Here is a 7,635-nt window from a genome sequence, read left to right as displayed (position 1 = left end):
CATGCTGTCCAGTTTGATCACTTGTAATTTCGCCTGCCCAACTTTGTTTCAGAGCTGTGCCGAGTAGACATGGTGTTGCAGCAGCCTGACAGGAACCATTTGCAGTCATGTACCCACGTGCTCCAGGTTTTGGTTCCTTTGCCAGAAGCTGTAAGAAAGCCACACATGGCTGAGGGCGAGTCAAAGACTGCAGTCAAAAGCTGTCTTTGGAGTAAATTGGGCAGAGATCATTTGAGCTACACCACAGGAGAATCTGGCTCACTTTGCTGACTCGGGTATGTGAAAGGGCCAGTCCTTTATGAAAGGCACAACTTCAAACTGGTTTTTTCTTTACAGGAGAGCGCCCTGCCTTCCTCCAGTGACTTCTACATAAGCAAAGTGCTTTTCCTCCTCCCCCAGTAGTAATGTCTTATAATCTAAGTGTATGTACATAATGTGTCCTCGAAACCAGGAGGCTGTGCCAGTCACCCTGCTTTGCTGCAAAATCCCATGCCTACTAGCCCATCATCTAACAGCCAGTTGACTCTTACCACTCTGTAGCCCTAAACGCTACTACAGGCCTTTTTGGTTTACTCAAACACCTGCATCACATTTTCTTCAAAGCAGTAGGTGCCATGAAACTTCTGTTCTTTGTTGTTCTAGAAATAGATTTGCTTCGTGCAAGGTTGGAGTCTGGAAGTGGTCAGTGTCAAAGTAATACTGCAGCAATAGATGAAGCTGTCAGCTTCTGTTTTCAGTATTAGGTTTGTCCTTCCTCCTTTGTAAAAGTGTTTCAAATTTTGAAGTGTGGCTTTTGTAAATTTTCCTGATTTTTTTTTTTTTTTTCTCACTGTGAAGAGGCTGGTTAATAAGTCACGGTACTGAAGTTCTGTAATAAGGCGTATGGGCAGCAGTGCACGTGAGCTCGCATCGCTACACAGTTTCATGATGTCAGTGATGCGATGACAGCTTTTCCCAGCAGTCTGGCTCAGTCGCTTTGCTGTGTATCCACGTCTCGCTACTTCTACGTCATTCCTATACAGAAACGTGGCCAACACCGGAAAAGCCTGCCCGTTTCACCCAACCAATTTTAAAAGGCATTTTATACAAGTTTTACAAATAAAGGTAAATGAAAGAATGACAGAGATGAGAGCACTGAAGTGTTACATCGTGTTGTGTGAGAGCATTACTCTCTTTTGATGGCATCAGCTCTACGGCTAGTTGGACTTCCCAAGCTGTGCGTTAAAGAGGGCTTTCGGATGCAGTTTTGAAAAACATCACTTGGGGTTGGAGTCAGGAAGGGTCTATTGAAATGCTACATGGGGTACAGCTCCCTCTGCCCTGTCAGAAGGCCTGGCTGCTCATGGGAAATTACACACCCTCCCTTTTTCTACGTTAGGGTCTGAGGCATCATCGGAGCCACTTGGCTGCGATGCGTTTCTCACTGCCATCCATGCGGGAAATGGCAAGTCCAAATGTTCCACTTTCAACACTTTGATCCACCTCCCCTCTCCCATGCTGCTTCATTTCAGAGCTCCTTGTTCCCTCTCACACTGGAAAATATGCTTGCTTATCTCCAGGGAGTCCCATCATCTCCTTCTGGTTCAGCTCCCTCATGTATAAGTAAGGGTAACATTTAAGGGCTGTGGGTTCTTTTTAATGGAAATACTTTAAAAGTCATTAGCTGATGTGCCTTACAAGATAGCTAAATATTACTGCATTACATTCCCCCTCCCTTGCTAGCTAGTTCAGAAAACTCAGCCTGAAATCTTCCCCCTCCCTGCAGGCTCCCAAATCACCACTGTTCTCCCTCGCCCAGTGCTTCCCAGATACCCCTTCTACAGTATCAGTGTCAGCAGTGCGAAACGCAACGCTCAGGCTTTGCTGGGCAGGTATATTTCAGTACTGAATAAATTTCACGTCTGCTACAGGTGATCTGCAGGAATACCGCAGCTCTGAAATCCTTTTTCCTGCGCTTGACTGCCAGGCTTGTGAAGCTGGATGCCCTGCAAACAGTTTCAGGAGCAACTCGAGCACCAAGAGTCTCAGTGATGCTCCTGCTTGCCTGGTGAGGAGGGAAAGCTGGAAATCATTTATGCTGGAAACCAGGATGGAAGTCTGACAACACATAAGTCAGGGTGGAAGTTGAGAGACACACTATCTAAGCCAAGAGAAATGCAAAAGGAAAGAGTTGGAACAATTGGAGGTTTTTAAGGAAGTGTTAATTTAAAAGTGTCTTAATTTTCATAATATATTAGCACCAAATTAAGAAGTTGTTTGTGTTCTTTTCAGAAGGCAGTTTAAAACGATCTTGTGTATCTTTATGCAAAGGGGAGAAACTATTTTGGCTTCACTGAACAATTATAGACTTTTCACAACTGAAAGTCTATATTAGATTAAATCCAGAAAATCTGGATATTGAATTTGAAACCCATTCATTTCCACTGATTCAATAGTTAAAAGATGCCATCAGGATTACCTTTCAAGGCACAGCCATACCCTTCCCATTAAAGTTGTCTAAATTAATTTCCTATGGTGCTGCTGAAACGTTTTCTATCTTCCCCAACTGCATAGTGCCTCCGAAACATTTTAAGTCCCTTTTCCTCAAGTGTCTATGGACACACAGGGAAAAGTACAGCATTATTTCACCTCCTTAGATAATGAAGAAACCAAGGCTGAAGTTATGACTACACTGGCCACTGTACGAAGCAGGAAAGAACACTGATGGAGACCACACAGCCCAGGCTCACGCGAGTGAGCGGGTTTGGGTTGGACAGACATGGTTTTGAAGAGAAAAAAATTCCCAAGAACACTTGGTGGTGGGAGAAACGGAACTGGTGATGCAGGCGTGGCCCCAGGCCACGGAACTCCTCTCATGCCGCAGGGTCAGAGCAGGGGGGATGCCTCCCCGCAGGGACCCTCCCCCCTGGCCTGTGCGATGCTCAGGGGCCATGGAGAAGAAAAAGGGCACATGCCAAGACCAGCCCCCTTGCACAGCTACTCTAATATAGCAGCGCTGGGCTCATGTTCAGGCCCTGTCCCAGCAGCGCCCTGAAAATTGCACTTGGAGGGTCTCATGTATATATATTAGGGCCCAATTTCCATTTCACACCACATCACAGGCAAGAGACCGGCCCAACTGTCTCCTCCAGCTTACTTGCTTATTTATTCTGCTTAGATTTTGTGCTGGTCTCTAGCACTCACCCTTCAAGCTGTGTTTATTTAGTCCCAGTCTTTCACCTTCCTTTTTATCTCAAGATAAGTTCACTACCACATCATCCATCTCTGAGCCTAGAAAGTAAATCATTCACTCTGAGCCACCAAAAAAATCCATATGTGATCTATGAATCAAGCTCTTCTCCTTCCTCTCCCCCTGCCAATATTTTAAGGCTGAGGTCCTCTGTAATTTTTATCTTCCTTACAGCTTTCAGAAAAGAGCTTTTCCAGGTTTGGGAAAGATTTGTCACCAGACATACAGGACCATATGGAGAAGCCTCCATCTGTGATTCACTTCTCCATCTGCTCTCCCATCTCCATCCTTCCTCCTTTCCCAGCCCCTATCTGCCCCACACTCCTCCAGCTCCCAGCATCCTTGCTCAGACATTTTTCCACCCTTCTCCTTAGGACTCTCCATGTTGCAGATGTGTCCTAGACATGCATCACTTCGGAGAGCCCCTGTGCCGTTCCTGCCAGCCTCTTGGCACACTCCCACTACCCCCCACTCCCCATGCGTTTGCAATCTCTCACACGTCCCCTCCACCCTCCCCCAACTCTCTGAGGCTCCTTTATGGGCCCCTGACTGTCCCAAGAGCAAAAGAAATCTTTTTCCTTCTGTTTTGAAGTGAAAAACGTGATTAAGTGTAGCTCTGGTCACACCTGCCTGTTACATCGCTACCTTCCTGCTGCAGACAGAAAGGAGCCTGGTGGGACAGGCTTATTTCTAAGCATAAAGCAAACCATGGTGCTACAAGCAGATGTACTACTTCTCTCCATCCCAGAGGCGATGGACAGGGAAAAGCACAGTGTGTATCAGCTGACCAGTATTGCCACCCTTCAGGTCTCCACATACGCCTCCATACATCCCCCCAGGCGCAGGGCAGAGGCAGGGAGGAAACCGAGCACACATCCTTCTCCTCCAGCACCTTCCTGACCCAAGGGAGCACTCGGGTAGATGAGGGCAGGGTGAGAAGTCCCTTTAGAGCAGCTGGGGAAACCTCACGTGCAAAGGCGAAGAGTAGCATGACCACAAAATTACTAGAAAAATGAATAACAGTCTTACAGTTGAAAGAATCAGGTTAAGGTTTCCCCCAAACGACAGTACATGAGAGTACCAGAGTGCCCAGCCAGTCACGCACGGAGTGATCTTTGTGAGAGCAGGCTGATAACTTCAAGCAGTAAGAGAAGGGGGACATAAGTAACCACCCAGCTGCAAGGCAGCCCCTCTTGTCTACCAGCATGCCAAGGTCTGAAGGGGGTCTGAAGGGATGGTCTGGAAAAGAAAGAGCTTCCTTGAAGGCCACTCCCTAAAAACTGGTGGGAACGTACTCTGAGAGCTCGATGCTGGTGCTCCTTGTGTTCTCTCTTCACCCAAAGTTTGAGAAATATTGCAATTCAGGTCTGTGCACATTCCATTTTATTTTATTTTTAAACAAGGCCTGTGCTTTCACACAGGTAAGAGAGACACTTTTAGACATCCCTCAGGCTGGGAACATCTCAGCATGCACAGTTATGAGATTGCCAGAAGGATGGGCCATCAAAGGGTCACCCAGCCACTTAGGAAATCAGTGTATATGTAACCTCTGGGGACTCTGGAGTAAGTCCTTTTAGCTACTTTGATTCTATGCAGGAGCTTTTTTACTTCCAGATACGAGGTAAAAATGACTTAAGACTTAAAAACCTAAAAAACAAACAAACAAAAATCTCATATTATTCCCTGATGAGAAAAGGGTCTGCTTGAATGTGCATGTATCTTCATATTATATGCTGTCCTATATACACGTGGCCCCTCATAAAAGGCACTCCATCACAGAGTTGCGGCCTCCTGACATTACTTATAACCAAAGCAGTAACCAGCAGCGGCAAAAGGTTTGTAGCAACACCTCCGTGAGGGTCCCTGTTGTTCCTTTGTACAAGGTATGTTCTCAGTGGCTCCAAAGTTATAAGCTGTTAAGCCTTATTATCTCCTAAAGTGTTTTAAAGGGTGGGGAGGAAACCCAACCCAAACCCATAGGAAAAAGCAGAGGAGCCAGGCAGCAGCAGAGGCTGGGGTAAGCAGCTAAAGGCTCCATCAGCAACTGTGGTCATGTCCTGCTGGACATGGGACGCAGCCCAGAACTGCTGAGTGGTGACAGCAAGAGCTGTGCAGCTGCTGGCAAGGTGCTTCTGTTACACCCCAAGAGTGGCGGATTCATGAAGAGTTGCTGCTGCCCCTCTTCTGAGGATGAAAAAAGCTGCTGCAAGCTGTTTCCCACAAGATCCCTGCTTCACAGTCAATGGGACTCCTCACACGGGGGAGAACTTTGTGTTTTGCTTTGGAAAAACAAATGAACACAAGCCTCCTAAAAAGTTTTTCCCATCTAGAAAGTCTATGGAAGTGTGAAATCTGGGAAGTCCAGGAAATGCCTGGGTGGCTTTGCCTTACTTCCTGCAGCTATGGAAAAGCTCATAACCTAAATAGAGGACAATTCCACCCAATTTCTGAGTGCTTAAATTTATGACCTGAAGTGCCCTTAGAGAACAGCAGCTGCTGCCCCAGGAGCTCTGCTTCCCATCACGTCTGGCTTCTGCCCGTACCCAGCATGCTCCAATTTTAAAACCAAAAATCAACTCACTCTCAAAAGAAGGCATTAAAATGTCTGGGAAAACCTTGAAATCCCCTGGGCTGGCCCTTTCCTTTTCTTTTCTAGGAATGCTGAACACCAATTCCCACGATGGCTCAAGAGTTTAACCAAGGCTGGTTACCTTGTGTGGTCAAGCTTCCACCCCTGCTGCACCAGGATTCATTCAACCTGCTGCTGCCATGACCTGGTCCTTGGAAGTTTGTTTCCAGGACAGTTATTTAGTTGTGTCCAAAATACTCCTCCTGTATCGCAACTCCTTTTTTTAGACCATTTGCAGCACTGCTTGGTGCAACACCACCACAAAGCCAAGTGACAAAATGGACATTTGCCAAACAAATCCTCCTAACAAGCCCACAGGATAAAGCAGAGGCTTTACTCTGAAGCAAACGGGTCAGAGCAAATAGGAAAGGGGAATAATTTGGCTGTGGATATTTTAAAAGCCTTCACCACAGGGAGCAAAGAGGAGAGGCCAAACAGCAGACTTACCCCCACTCAGCCTCTGTGAGCAGGGCGCTGCTTTAAACTTTTATTTCAACTTGAAAACTCAACCGTGACCCACCAGAAGCCACCTCTCAGAGGCTGCCAGGAGGAGACCAGAGGTCTGCTGCAAAAGCCACCACTGTGGGACCTCACCAGCCACAGCCACCACAGGGACCACGGGCTGCGCATCAGCTGTCACCACATCACCTGGCCAGGGGAGGTCTGGGGCTAGCATGAGTCAGGAGGAGACAAGAGGTAGTGCTTGGCTGTAAGAACGCAGCCAGGCTCCACATGCAGTGGGCAGGGAACCACCCTTTGCTGTGCACAGGTGAGCTGAACTGCCTTCCAGAAGTGACTACACTTAAGAAAAATATAAACCTGGACCAAATCAGTCTGTAGCCACTGGTGACATTACTTATGAGGCAAGACCCAGCCTCACTAAATTTGAGCTCCTAAGGGGAACATAAAATACACAAGGTGAAAAGCCTGTATCAGGCCTCTTGAGAGAAAGACTCACTGCTTCTGTGCCGCCTCCATCATCGCAGCCTTCCTTGGTGCTGCCAGGGTAACACAGACACAGAAAGCTGAGCTAGCCTTGCTTCTGCTATAAGCATCTTGAAATAAAATTGCTATTCACGTTTGCTCTCACAGTTGCAGGATGAAGCTGGCCACCACTTCAGCTTCTGAACCACTATAACATGACAAATGCTCTCAGGAACTTCAAAATCCAACAGGCTCACAACCACCTCATTTTTTCTCCAAGAATGTCACACACAAAATGCAAAACAAGCTTTTTAAAACCAGGGAAGCCATCAAGATGGTCAGGCACTGCTGATTCCCAACATAAACTAACCAGGCACATACCCTGTATTGATGCCCCACGTAAGGCAGAACTCCACCTGTAGGTATCAAACTCCTCTATCCTCCTCCCTCTGACTCTGTAGGACCCATCTTATTCCAAAACATCTTTTTATTCATCAAATAATCATCTTTCCAGAGCTCCCACTTAACCTCCCAGCAGGCTGGGCTGAGCAACCTCAGGCTACAGACCAGCCTCATTAACCTTCCCTACAGCTCACACATGGGTTACAAGAGTGATTCAGGTCATTTCCCCCACCAGCAGCCCAGGCTAATAAGCAACTCATTAGCCAAAGCAAGGGACCCTCCTGCAACTGTGAGCACTGCTGCTTGCAGATCACCACCCGTGCAGGAGACTGCAGGTGCTCCTCTAGGCTTTGGTGTCTGCATTTTTTTCACACCTGCAGCAGACTAAATGGGATCTGGGCCTTTCAAGTTTTATTTCTAGAGCTATAAAATAATTTCAGCCTCCAAACAC

This window comes from Phalacrocorax carbo, chromosome 2 (genome assembly GCF_963921805.1).
Source record: "Phalacrocorax carbo chromosome 2, bPhaCar2.1, whole genome shotgun sequence".
In the NCBI taxonomy this organism is placed as follows: Eukaryota; Metazoa; Chordata; class Aves; order Suliformes; family Phalacrocoracidae; genus Phalacrocorax; species Phalacrocorax carbo.
The sequence above is the reverse complement of the archived record's forward strand: the minus strand, read 5'-3'. Positions refer to the sequence as shown.